This window comes from Manacus candei, unplaced genomic scaffold, assembly GCF_025592945.1.
Source record: "Manacus candei isolate 608988 ecotype Guabito, Panama unplaced genomic scaffold, ASM2559294v1 h1tg000033l, whole genome shotgun sequence".
Lineage (NCBI taxonomy): Eukaryota > Metazoa > Chordata > Aves > Passeriformes > Pipridae > Manacus > Manacus candei.
The window spans coordinates 11,546,420-11,558,103 of NW_026138081.1; the positions used below are offsets into that span (position 1 = coordinate 11,546,420).

At 47.9% G+C, this 11,684-nt stretch overlaps 1 protein-coding gene across 4 annotated transcripts in view; it reads right to left on the minus strand.

Moving 5' to 3' along the window:
• PRDM11 (PR/SET domain 11) overlaps positions 1–11,475 on the minus strand; it is a 50,288-nt gene extending 38,813 nt beyond the window's left edge. For 3 of the 4 annotated variants that reach the window (XM_051791717.1, XM_051791714.1, XM_051791719.1), the window contains exon 1: positions 10,838–11,044. The gene's annotated coding sequence lies outside the window, so the exon portion shown is untranslated. Of the gene's footprint in view, positions 1–10,837; positions 11,045–11,340 lie in introns of those variants that run through there. The other variant, XM_051791715.1, reaches the window with a different exon arrangement.
• Positions 11,476–11,684: the final 209 nt, after the last annotated feature.

The following is an 11,684-nucleotide window of genomic DNA, read 5'->3' on the forward strand; positions in this document are numbered from 1 at the left end:
TCCCATTTGCCAACCTGGAACTCCTCCTGTCATTTCAAATGGATGCAAGATGTGTTCACACTGTCACTCCTACATGGTTCATTGGCAAAACAGGTTATCAAAACCTGCCATGATCCACTTCATGACAGATGCGTTTCAGAGGGGGAAGAAGGAAGAGAACCTCTGAAATAACCCCTGAACCAGTCTTAAGTTTGTTTTATGGTGGCTTCTAGTGAAGATGGAAAATGCTGATGACTAAAAGATTTGACATGAAATTCTGTATTATGGTCAGTTGGGAGCATTTGCCCTTTGTTGATCTAAGAGTAGAAAGATGACCCATATGCTGTCATGGATCAGCACAAGTGTATGCAAACCAGGTATTATTTGATGCAACTTCCCTATGTTAAGTGCTCAGTAAGGACTCAAAAAACCAGGATGCTAACAAGATAAAGCTCCCATGCAGCCAAAAAGCCTCTGAAACAGTGTGACATGCCACAGAACCAAGGCAGGTACTGCAGTTGAAGGAATATATGACTTGCAATTTTAAAATACATGGAAACTTCTCATTTTTGTTGTGCTCAGCTCCCTGCATTGATCTCAGATTCACAGTTTAAGGGTAGGAAGGAGAATTAGGTCAACCTGACCGATCCCCTGTATGTCCCATTCCCTTACCTTAAGCCTACAAACAGGACAAAAGCCTCCATCTGAGTCTAGCAAGAGGGACAGAAGTAAACACTTCATCAGAAGTTCATCTCAACTGTTAATCCCCCTCAGAGACAAGTTTTATGTGACTTCTCTAGTTCTGGGAACCAGTCAGTTGTTCTTTCAAAGGGCCCTGCAACTAGGCGGGAAAGGCTGAAATACCTGACATCTTGGGACATTGCTTTGAACGAATGGAAAGAATTGCTTCCCAGGTTAATGGCTGTTCTGACCATCTTTGGTCAGAACTGCCAGTTGCACTTCTTTGCCTTTGGCTTCTTCAACATAAATATATACCTTCATTTATAAAGTTAGAACAAACAGACACAAAACCCCAGTACTAAAACTAGATGCTATTCCACCAACATTTTTCTCCCCAAGGACAGAATAAGCATACAACTAAGTGGCAGGTGTAAGCCTTCTTCCTTAAACACTACTGAAAGGTGTTTGGATAGCAATAGTGATAAGCACTGAATTAAACCACATACATAGCAGAGCCCTGGATATGTACCCATGCAATATCTTCTCAGTTTTCCAACAATTTTCATCATTCTACTGTGTAATCCTTCCAATTTTCTCTATGTTGCTTCAAGATGCTGGCACTAGAAAGCCACACTGATGTGAGACTGAGACTGAAGTAAATGTAACGGTTACAGACATAAAACTACCTCCTCACCCTGATTCATTACCGCCCTGTTTGTGTCCAAAATCATGGTTGTCTTTTCCAGCTAGGACCTGGCACAGAAAGCTCCTCAGAGCTGCCTGCCCATTCTGACCCCCATGTTCTCACACGAGACTGCTCAGGACACAGCCTCCCTTCGGAGATCATGTTCAGGACGTGCCTTTCCAGATTCATAACTCTTCACTTGGCTGCATGAAAATTATTTTGTTTCAATGGCTCCATTTACCAAACCAACTGCATTATACCATCCTGCCCCTATCAACAGCTACAATCCACCACACATGTTTCATCTTCACATGTTGTCAGTGGTGTCATACTTTCTTCTGCATCACTGAGTAAGTGTCAGGCAGAACTAGCTTCTCCCTTCCTCTCATCTGAAGGGAAGGGTCATCAAGTCTACTTCTTTGAAAATGCAGCCTCCACATATCATGTTGCAGAGACTCTTCTGTAAAATGATCAAGCTCTAGCTTAAAATAGCTGGATTATTTGCTCCACTCATCTAAAGTGGCAATGCCAGAACTGTGATCTTTTGATGCTGAAAAACCATTTTCTATGTTCAGCTTAAAGTTAATCTGCAAACAGTTGATTTATTAGTGTGCTAATACTGTCCTTTACCTTAGAGTATCCTTCATCCTCTTTACTATTTATACTGCCACTTCAGTATATTTATTGGATGCTGACTCTCTATCAATCTCTACCTTCTGTTCCTAAGCCATTCGTATTTTATTAATATTCCCTGGCATTAGATATTAACTGGGTTCTCATGCACTGACTTAAATGCTTTTATATGTAAATATATCACATCTACAGGTCTTTCTTTAAACCAATGATAAGCTTCTCAAAGAACAAAATCAGACCTGTTTTAAGTACAAGACACGTTCTGTAACACCAGTTTTCAAGCATGAATAACTTTATATTCACCCAGGATTGGTGTCATGCTACTCAGCCTCTCATTTCCTGGGCCATCCACTTGGCAATTTTCAAAACCGTCCCAATACGATTACTCTTTCAGTCTCCTGCATTTGCTGTGATCCCAAGACTGATTAAAAATGAACATCACCAAGCTAGAGACCTCCTCTCATTCACCTAATGCTCACTATGTTTAATGGGAATGTGCTTTTTCCTTAGCACAGCTGCCAGCAAAACTTTGCTTACCCACAGGGCCCCAAGCTATACAACTGCTATGTGTGTCCCTGGATCCCTACTTGTAGTGCTCAACTTCTGGATAATGAACTTATCCTTTCCCTGCTGCTGGCCCAGACATCAGCCTCAATGGAAATCAAGAGCACACAGCTCAACAAAGGGAAGCAGAGATGTGACTTTACTGCCCAAATGACCTACTCTCGTCCATGGACAGACGAAAAGGCTGAAGTGAGGAAGCGCTTGGGTAGGTATGCAACAGGCTAGGCCACCGCCTCACTCCTACTCTTCTGCTGTGCTGGGAGAGGGAAAAGTGCCTTTAATGTTTTATAAGGCACGTGCAGGAAACTCAAGATGCTCCAGTGAGGTCCTGCCAGCCTCACTGTGCACCTGGGACCCTGCCACATAGCACTCAGCACCCGCCTGCCACCCCCATTGCCCAGCCACCCACACTGAGGTCACGCACATCCAGAGGACCCCTGCACTTATGCAGGTTGGCCAGCCTGAAAATTTCTGTGCGTGAGCAACACTAGTGATTCATGTATTTGAACAATGATGGAGGTAAAAAGGGAAAGGGAAGGGAAGGTGCAGGGGTGGGCAGGAAGCAAACCCCAGACACTATTTTCTAAATAGCAGATGTGGCTATTCTGGCTAGCAAACTTCCACTTTAATTTCTAACCCACAGAGATGGGAAATGATTCATGAAAAATCAACAGGATAAAATTAGCTGGAAGGCAGAGAGATAATTCATGCAACCCAACCGTCATGAGCTGAAGTGCCAGCACTACCAGCAGTGCCTGGCATTTCAGCCTCCGGTGCCCTTCAGTGACTGGCACCCGGCCAGCAATCAGCTCCACATATATTTCCTTAGTGTCTAAATTAGCCCCTCTGAAAGCACATCCATATTCTAACAAGACAGGCTTTCACTTAACACTTTTCTAGAAGTTCCAGCTTTTTCTTTTCCTAAAAAAAAAAATAATTACCTGCAATACTTTGTCTTTTTCTTCCAGTGTCAAATGTTTAGTGGTGTCAGAAGACTGGACAGGACGGACAGGCTCACACACACATCTGTAAGCCATGGCCAAGCTATGCATTAAATTCAAACTGCCCCACTGAGTCAGAAAACTCAGAGCATTTTGCTGGAGCTCCCTTTTCCTGCACAAAGCCAACACCACACTCAAAAGCAACAACCAACTGCTGGTCTGCCTTTATATACATGAATTTTTTTTGTAAGACTGCCCTTAAATTCTGTCACGAACAACGAAACACAATTTCACCCTTGATACAGCCACATGACGGAAAGTTTCTTGAGCAGAAGGTATTACTTACAAATCACAATCCAAAACTCTTTATCCCAAAGGCAGATGAGAAACTGCCACCCTTCCAAGAGACCTCTGGACTTCCAGTAGGCACCTGGTTATTGAGCAATGCCCCTTCCCACCACCCAACTCAAAAGCTTCAGGAATCAACTGTCAAATTGTAAAGCCTCTGCAGCACGGATACCTCTAGGAAGGCAGTGCCAGGTGCAGGGGGATCCCCATTCCATTGGGACCTGTTCTTACAGATGCAAAATAAAGATAAAATCCTGCTTTGGCACCATTTATCCAGTTGGTGTCTGTTCATTTCTGTTGAAGGATGTTACATGACAGTTCCTCTATGCTTGTTACAGTGGTTTCACTCGAGCTTCAGGACAAGGTAAGTGGCTCCTTTCTTTTTACTTGTTCAGCAAAAAGGGAAAGAATATTTGGGGGAAAATGAAAAGGTAGAAGCAAATTATACTTGTTCCCAAAATTCTGACAAACTAGCTCAATCTTTTAAAAGCACTAATGAACACAGCTGGAAGAATGAGAACAAATCGACAGTTCCACAAAATGCATAGGAAGCAAAAGCAAGAGCCATATTTATTTCTCCTCATTTGTACCCTCTTGCAGGCCATTAGGAAGATAAGATCTCACAGCACAACAGACATTATTCAGAGCTGGTAAATCTGTCTACAGGTTAGGGGCTCATGTTACCGGCTTGGATGAGTACTGGTTGAGCATGGGTCACAACGACCCTTTTCCTTGGGGCAGGCAGGAGTCCAGATACTCCAGTGTCGGATCTGCCAAGAAATCAGATATCCGTGTGCTGAATGCACCACTACCACCACTTGATCTGCACATTCCCTTCCATAGAGAGAGAGAGGTGTTCAAACCCTGTAGATTGTAATACAGCTAACTAGAAAAAAATTTCCAGCAGGGGCCAAGCACTTCTGGTCCATTTGTGCAACCCCCGCTCTTCAAGTGCATCTTCTACATAAAGGTATTAGGTTGCACAGAAATACCTGGTCCTTTATGCTATGGACAATTTTAAAACGCTGATTAACAGAAGCATGAAAAGAGCCCAAGAACTCATTCAATTCCAGTCCAATAAGCAGAGGGAGCACGTCAGAGTCACTTCACATACATAAGTCACTGAGGGACTACAAAGTTCACCAACTACCCTAACAGAATTTCATCACCTGACTAGGAATGAGACCTAGTTAAAAAAACCCAACCAACCACCCGTTAAGTCCATCAAACCTAAAAAGGATACATTAGCATCTGATTTAGTTGGTGCAAGCTCTCAACACATCCAGGAGATGCAGTAAGTGGATCCACCATCCTGGAGGTACTGTCTTTGCAACAGCAATGCAGCATTAGCTGGTGTGACTCCGTGCCGAGGGTGAGATACCACTACACCCAAACACTAGTCCTTAACTACTTGATTTAGGTAAAATTTCTCAAGGAACAAAGCAACTTACACACATATCATACCTAAGAATGTTCTCTTTCCAATCACGAAGGGAAGAGAAAATTAGTAATTAAAAAGTTTCTTCAAAAGCTGATTGAACTAATTTGATCTCAGAAAAGATAGTCTGCATGCCTTGGTGTGAAATATAACAACTACAGACCATATTTTATTGTTCATAAAAGTATGTTTCTGTCTCATCAGTATTGATTTTTCCTGAAGTCAGTGTCCAAGTGTTTTCATTCATTTCATCTGAAGGAATAAAAAAACTGGACTCTGTGAACTGTGGCATATTTAACATTATCATTAGCCTTTCCAGGCAAGAGGTTTCCAATGTAAAGAAAACAGAAGACCACATGAAGTACTCCAGCAGCCTCAGAAGAAGAGAGATTTTAAAAAACCAAACAACAGCAAACCCCCTTGATATACACAGAAATGAGGAAATCAAGGTTTATAGAAATGAAAGGTATAAAGAGGAAAGGTAATCCCAGTCAAACTCATGACATCTTTCCAGGAAGATGCTATGTACACTTAATCTGCAGCTGAAGAACCACATTTAACTCCACTCAGCATATTATGATACAGCTTATATGATACATTTTCAAAATCAAGCTTCATTGTACCAAAAAAAGAATGTACTGGCCAATATTTCAAAATGATTATCAGCCTGCAAATGCCTGATGGCCCTGACCAATATCAGCTCCAAGTACCAGCCTTCAACACTGAAAGGATGTTAGTGGGGGCCACTGAAGCCCCAGATGGCCTGATCCACAGTCAGGAGCCTGGAGAGAGTGGTCTGCAGCATGCAGCAATGACTTGGCTTGGGGGCTGGCAAAGGATGCTCAGTGTATCAGCTCCCCAGTGCGCAAGGCAGGAGCACCACTGCCTCTCAGGGGGAGTTAATTACAGCAATTCTATAGCTGGCACACAAGATAATCCCCCACATCACCTCCCATGCACTTTTACCACTCTGTCCTTATATATCTCACCCAGTACCCACACTTAAGTTTCCACCGGCAAAAGCCAGCCCTCAGCTGACAGCAGCACAGGCAGCCTGGCTGAGCCGCTGGGAGTGGCAGCCCTGGTAGGGCTCAATGCCGAGACTTCAGAACAGCAGTCCCTTCTCTGCGACAAGTCACTACAGGCGAAGTAAAACTAGTCTTTCTGAAAAGCCAAAGCATAAGGAGGAGAGAAGAAAGGGGGCAGAGAAACCAAGCCATTTATCAGAGTGTGTTCGAACTGGACAACTTGGCTTATGATTGACCCTTCCGATGGGCCCCTTACTATGGCTGTCCATGACTGAGGGACTGCACTGAAACAGTTCTGCAGTACGCATTACTGATCTCCCTCTGGAGGCTGCCAGTTTCTGCAGCTTAAATCTTAAATTTTATGTATAATGTTTTTACCTTTTGACTGCAGGGAAACTGTTCTGAGTCTGAAATGCCAGAGTACTGCCTCCCAGTCCTAAAGGATAACTAGGTATTTCAGCAACAGCTCTGAAGGATACAAACTATCCTGCTCCCACAAACGGATCAATGACCCGGAGGCATAACAGCAAAGCCTTAAGTGTCAATGTTCTTAATTGCTTGATTGTCTCTCTGCAGAAACATAGGGTCTGACAATCATGTGTAGAGGTTGGAATGGAAGGAGGAAAAATGTCAGTGCTAGTACCACCTTCACTGACTCTAGTGGAAGTCCAAAGCCTACGTGGTGAAGACAGTGACTAGACTTCTAAAAAAACCACATCGCAAACATAATTCTAGATGTCAAGTCAAAATCTACCCCTTCACCTCTGCTTTTTTGCCTCCTTGCTCTCAATCCTCCTGGTCTTTTCTATCAGCATTGTAGTGCCTATCACATGGTGGGCATTATAAAGAAAAGGTTCTCTAATATGGGATACTTGTGTTGCCCTCCTCACCAGATTTCTTCTCCATCCACCTTGGCTGCTCCCACCTTTCAAAGATGCCCCAGAATGGCTGTGTTTTCCATTGCTTTTTGGCCTCTTTTATCTGCAAACTTCCTCCCTTTCCAAAGCACTTTTCCCTCATCTTCTTTCTGAAGATGCCATTAAGGGTGATACAAACCTCTCACCTTATCTCTGCTTTCTCTTTGGGTGGCTGGACTTGCTACGGGAACCCACTTGTACAGGCAAGTTTAACTAGCAGGGATTCCTGAAAAGCAACATTTCACTATGCAGCTTTAGATGGAACATTGCTCTAGAGGCTTTATTTATAAACGCCTTCAGTAGCAGAGAAGAGGTCACGGGAAGAAGGGAAAAGCCTGTGAAATTAAAGCCTTCTTTACTCCACTGCTGAAGAGAGGTCAGTGCAAGAGGAGGCACTAAAACTGTCTGCAGCTGCACAAGAGCTCTGGTCCAAGAAACTTCACCCACTACAACAGAGCCTCAGGCAGGAGTGCTGTACAGACGCACTTGCAATGAAATACACCACAAGTATGACAAGGAGCGAAACATGAAGCAGCAAAGTAAGCATCCCACAGCCAGGCTGCCCAGTGGCAGGCCAGGAGGAATTTTGCCACTTGCTCAATGCAAGCTCAATTGCACGTACTGACTCCCCTTCCCCAGCCTGTGCCTCAAGCAGCTCTCAACCCTGGGGTCCCAAGGGTTTGTGCTCAGGTGATAGACCAGATCAGTCAACTCAACACTGATGCAAGAAGATACATCAAGCATACCCTGATGTGCATCCAACTGACTCCAGATTTCTTAAAAAATGCCAGAAAGCTGCAATCCAAATTGAAGAATAAAAGAGATGTTTGCTTGTTTTTACTTAGGAAAACCATAGGTCTCAGATACACATGTTCCCAATGCAAAAGAGGCATCAGAAGTTCCCACCCGCAATCAAGCCACTGGGAACAAGAACAGGTACTTCTCACAGCTACCCTGACTTGTATCTTCAGATCAAATTTTAACAGCTTATTTCTTCCTTCTGGAGGACCCCCAGTTAACCTACAGTATTATTATTTATCAAACTAAAAACAAACCCAAAACATTGTGTCTTTGGGACTATTTTAGTTTCTCCGTGCAAATTTTCACACCTATGTAACAACACTGGGCTGGGAATAACAATTTTAAATATGCTACTCCAAAATGACACGAATGATAGGCAGTATTTTAAGAGCTCTGGAAATGGTTTAGTAGCACTTACAGCTGAACCAGCAAGAGACAGGCCCTGCTAACAGCAACTTTAAGAATAAAGAGCTAGGTAAAAGCACGTACTTCTCTTACATAAATGGACATGAGGGAAAAAAAGCTTAAAAAACCACAACTCCACTTGGGAATTAACCAGCATGAGACAGGAGTTACAAAAGGAAAAAAGAATATTAAAAAAAAACACAGAAGGATAAAGTGTACACAGTACTCTCTATAAAAAGACCTCTCTTGCCTGGGCTTGTTGTTTTTCTCCTCAATATATACATATACTTTGATTCCTGACTCAGGGTGGCAACTTCCACTGACCACAATGCCTGTGGGCCCCCAATCACAATACCAGCCTGCTGCAGTGGAGGAGCCCTCCCGCTTCAGGCTCCTCTTGCAGTACTCACGGACACAACCTTTACACTGCTCCTACCCATCTCAAGCAAGTCCATCACTTTCCAGCAAGGAATACAAGCAACAACCTGCCCCCATCCCATTCCAATTAGATGGACCTTGCCTCGGTTCATAAAAAATAATGTTTCAGAGAAGCTCTTGCTTTTGCCATTACTATTTAAAATCAGGTAACACGCTCACAATAATCCTCCTCTTTAATTGTCAAAAAAGTGCAAGTAATTGCTATCAGCGACTGGTAAGGCTCGCATTGAGAGAGTCCCCCATAAACTGGCCCAGAAAACACCATGCCTCATGCATGGTCCACAAAGATGCTAAAGGAGTAACAGGCTGGTATCCCAAAACCAGAAAGCTCCACACCAAAGCCAGCACTGAGTTGAGAACTGCAGGACTTCCTTCATGCCCCACAAAGAGCCAGAAGGAGCAGCAGCAGCTTTTGACATTACTCCTAGGCAGGAGGGAACTGTGACTTCCCCTATCCTGCTACTCCACACTGCAGTGGGATTGGTCAATTCAGCATCTAGCCAAGAGCCAGGGCAACCTTCAGCATCTCCCGTGGGTACCTCAAATCCTCCCTGGTGAGCAGTTCCAGCTAGCCAACCCTTCCTTCACTAACACAGTTCTTCTGCTGGCCCCACCAACAGCCCCGACACTTGAACTCTTTGCAGGCTGCATGTGATTCAAGAGCTCTACATCACTCAGTCCTGTGTTAAACTGTTCTTTTTTGAGCAGAAGCACCTTTGGTCCGAGCACCCCTTGCAAGAAGCAAACACCCCTTGCAAGAAGCAAACACCCATCAACTGAACACTTTCATTTCCGATTGCAGCCTGCACGTGAAAAAACACACCGTCCTCATCAGACATGTGCATCTATTGTGGGGTTTATACAAAATCCATCAGAGAGACAGGAGAGTCATTTCCATTTCGGCTTTCACTGCTTATAATCTTGGTGACTGGACAAACAGAAATTTAGGGGACACAAAGCCCAATCCAGGCAGTGAGCTCATGCTCTGCCAGTCTCTCTGGGATTCAAGGGAGTCAAACCTCACCAGCAGGATTGGATCCAGGGGGCTGCTGGATATTTGGGGCTGGGGCTCTTTTGCTGCTCAACAAAACACTGCACACACCTGCAGTGCTCGAAAACAACCTTATCTTACAGTTAGGCTGGTATTTTTTTAAGCTGGTTCTGCCAGTTCTCCTCCCATTAATGAGAGGCATTAATCACAGGAGAAAGAGGAAGCAACACTAAGCCAACAGTTTTGCCCACAGGCCAGCTTTTTTTTTTCTTCTCGGGAATCTGAAAGGCAAGGCGGGAGGCATTTTCTGTTTCCCTTAAAAATACGACAAGGAATATAGGAACATTTACAAGGAAGCTTGAAAGATTCTATAACTTTTAAAAAAATAATAGAGGGGAAAAGGCCCAAGAATATGCATTTGCAGTTTTTCCACGTGAGTTAACAGAGCATCCTGGTTAAGCTATGCGAGGGCAACTCTTCCCTGGAGCTCTGCACGGGGCCCGGGCGATGCTGCAAGCACGGTGCCCGCAAGCAGGGTGCAGCCACCGCCGTACTCCCGTTTCCCTCGGGTCCGACCCCGGTCCCGCTCCCCCGCCACCGCCCCCAGGAGCGCCCCGCGCGGCCCCGCCCCCGCGTTCCAATGTGGCGCGCGCCCGTCCGCCCCCGCCGCCCATTGGCCGCCGGGCGCGTCAGTCACGGGCCGCGCTGGCGGCCGCGGGGGTGCGGGGGGGGCCGGGCGGGCGCAGCCGCGGCGCGGGCGGGAGCGGCGCGGCGGGAGCGGCGGGGACGGGCCGGGCTCCGCGCTGCCCGCCCCGGAGGGGAGAGCGGGGGAGGGGGGTGCGATACTTGTGCCCGCGGGTCGATGCCGCCGCCCCGCCCGCTGCGGGCACCCCTTAATCCGGACCCCCCCCAAGCTGGGACGGGTCCCCCCCCAGTCGCTCCGCAGCCATTTTCGTGGCCACCTTGGCTACCAGCGAGGCTGACTCACCTCGGCGCTGCGGGCGCGGGGAGCCCGCCTCGGCGTCGGGGGGCCCGCTCCGCCTGGGAGGGGCGGGGGGAGCCCGGCTGGCTGCGCCCTCCCACCCCGCCGGCCCCGCTGGCTAGTCCCAGGCGAGGACGGGTCCCGGGGCCGGGCCGGGCTCGGCGGAGGCGGCAGCGGCGGCTCCCTCCCTCCCGGCCGTGACCACCATCTTATTAGCACAGGAAATGACATGGAGAACGGAAGAGAGGGGCGTTCGGGGGCCGAGCCCGGGGACCCCCCGAACCGGGGGGAGGTGCCGCCGGCCCGCCCGGCCCGGTCCGGCCCGGCCCGCCGAGTCTCTCCCGGGGCAGCGGTGCTCCCGCCTTCCCTCCAAATACCCGAGCTGGGAAAAGAGGAGGGGAAAAAATAGGAAAAACCAACCCCAAAAAGCCGCACAAAGCAGGGGGGGGAAAAACCCCCAAACAAACCCAGAAGAAGCCGAGCAAACCCAAACCGCCCGCGGTTCCCACCTCCTGCTCCCGAGCTGGCGAGTTCCGCGCGGAGCCGCCGGCGATCTGCGCCCGCGGCCACCCGGGGGCTCGAGGGGGCTCCGCAGGACACAAACCGCGCGGGCGGCCCGCGGGCACCGCGCGGGGGGAGCTGCCGGCCGGGGGGGCCCGGCCCGGTGGAGCCGCCGGGCTCCGCTCCGAGCGCTGCCGCGGCCACCACCTGCCACCGCCCGGCAGCCGCCGCGGCGCCCCGCGGAGCCGGGCCCGGACTCGGCAGCCCGCGCCCTCGGGGCCGCCCGCCTCCGGGCGACGGCGGCGAGACGTGACCCCCGCCCGGGGCCGTGCCCCGGGGCTCCCCCGTCGGC